Source organism: Triticum urartu, unplaced genomic scaffold (assembly GCF_003073215.2).
Source record: "Triticum urartu cultivar G1812 unplaced genomic scaffold, Tu2.1 TuUngrouped_contig_4266, whole genome shotgun sequence".
NCBI classification, from domain to species: domain Eukaryota; kingdom Viridiplantae; phylum Streptophyta; class Magnoliopsida; order Poales; family Poaceae; genus Triticum; species Triticum urartu.
In genome coordinates this window covers 1-2,329 of record NW_024114840.1, presented here as the reverse complement: position 1 = coordinate 2,329, position 2,329 = coordinate 1, and the positions used below count along the sequence as shown (strand labels likewise).

The window sequence follows — 2,329 nt, the reverse complement described above, 5'->3', positions numbered from 1 at the left end:
AGGTCATGGAAGTATTGACCTAGAATATTAGTTCTACTATTTTTTGTTTTATTTCTTGGAACACCTTTTCTTTCTCGTCCTTTTCCTTCTTATGCTTGGAACACCCCTCTTTTCTACAATATCATGAACCATGTGACCAATGTTGTGTCATGTTGTCCGAGTACTGTTACTTCTATTTTTATCAATTATTTCCGAGTTTTTATTTTATCCTTTCTGTTTCTATATAAGTGCAAAGAGATCTACCAATGTTCCAGTTTCAACAACCTTTACTCGCTATTCTGGGAAGTTTTTCTCCAATGTGGTGAAAAATGTAATCCCAAGCAGGGCTACTACAATTTGCAAGGCCCCTTGAAGGTTTAACTTTTTTTACAGTGCATTTATGTGCCATTTACAGTGTAAAAAAGATGTAATTTGCAAGGCCCCTTCACTCGCTATTTGAAAACTATGGTTGCAAGAAATGTAACTTTTTTACCAGTGCATTCCCAAGCTAGACTATACGGTAGATCACATGGTTCATGACTATAGTTTATTTCTGAGTGTTTTTACCTGAAACTAAACTACTGTTGCATTACAGAACATCTTCTGTATTATTTAGGGCCGCCGCCACGAAATGTAGTTTTCATGCAAAGCTATAGTATTTTTGAACCATGTCTTCAGGTTGTTTGCTGCTGGATACTAAACTACTGTTGTTTGTTTACAATGCATCTTCTGTGTTATTTACAGTGCAACAAGAACTGTAATTCTAATGCAAAACTACAGTAATTTTGAACCATAGTTTTCAAGTTGTTTGCTGCTCCATACTAAACTACTGTTGTGTTTTTATAGTGCATCTTCTTTATTATTTACAGAGCAATAAGAACTGTAATTATCCTGCAAGGCTATAGTAATTTTGAAACATAGCCTTTTAAGTTGTTTGCTGCTCCCAGTTTTACAGTGAGCTTACTGGGATTTTAATGTGTACTAGATGACCAGTTGCGCCCATGGCGCAAAAAGCGAGATCAAGCCCATGCACATGTGACTGATTTTGAACCAACTTCATGGATACTTATATCCCATTAATTACAATATAGATGATACCATGATAGACTAAAAGGAAGTAATAAGATCGCTTGATAATAGCATACATTGGTTTACCCGTTGTGCCGATGGTGCAAAGGGCGAGAGGGAACCAAGCAAGAGTGTTTAGATAATATTTAGATACGATGTTCAAACATAGTGTTATATATTCCATTGCATGGTACCAAGATGGCTAAAAACAAAGTCATGAGACCAACTCATGATAGAAAGCAAGCTGGATTACATAGCTCCATCTGCATTGGTATTTCCACACCAATTTAAAAAGATGTTTCATCTACTCTATATTATGAAGTACTGGAGCTGAAAGGATAAGGTGACGCAGAGCACATTATATGGTCGAGAAAAGTAGTGCATGACCTAGGTCTTGAACCTGAGCTATATTATGAGATGATGGCAGTGGTTGCTCATGAAGCTATCAAAGGGAGTGCACGATGATATGAGTTCTCCTGCCAATTCCTCAAAGGCAAATGCATATGACACTCCTCCTTTCATATTTGCAATGTCAAAGAACTGAGTCCAGCTTCTTGTGATTGTATGATAAGCCGAGCAATGACGATGGCAGGTCTGTTTCCAGCTTTGATCAGCAAATTAGTATGCTCTTCATGCATGTGCCCCTTGAGATATTCTTGTGTGAAGTGAGTGGAAAAGTACTGCAATAGATATTAAGCATGGTTAAGATGCAGCTATGAAGATTCATAAAAAGGAGAAAGGACAGGAACAGAATACCATTTGTTGACCACTTGTTGCGAACATCTTGTTCATGGTACAGACATAGTAGGAAGAGAAATTTTGTTTCCGTCTAGTATTAAGCTGTTCAGAGTGTCAACATGCTGTTTGTATAGTGTTACCTCATTCCCAAACAAGAAAATAGTAGCTCAGCTCATCTATGTACCCATGAATGCGGACATCTATTTAATTTGAAGGCTAATTTAATTATCATGCCTAAATGTGGTATAAATGGGGCGACACCGTTAGCTTCTTACCACGGATAATGCATTTTCCATCATCCAGAGTGATCCTCCTGCGTGCATATTCAGTTACTGGGCAATATGATGCCAAATCTACACAGAGAAAAAAAATGGCTATTACTTCATACCCCCTACACATCCAGAGGGATCCTCTTGTGTGCATATTCAGTTACTGTGTCACAAAATAACATGATGCCAAATGATAAGCATGTATGAGGAAAATTAAAATGTTCAATAAAGATTTCTCTAAAGGGCATATGATGCAAACTTTGAGAACAACAGGA

The 2,329-nt window shown here is 37.4% G+C and overlaps 1 long non-coding RNA gene across 1 annotated transcript; it reads right to left on the bottom strand.

Annotated features, from left to right (window-relative positions):
- Positions 1–1,163: 1,163 nt before the first annotated feature.
- On the bottom strand, positions 1,164–2,323 carry LOC125527582. Its single transcript, XR_007292193.1, has 2 exons — positions 1,804–2,323; positions 1,164–1,727 (listed from the first exon to the last, which is right to left on the bottom strand). It is a non-coding gene; the product is annotated as an uncharacterized LOC125527582 (long non-coding RNA).
- Positions 2,324–2,329: the final 6 nt, after the last annotated feature.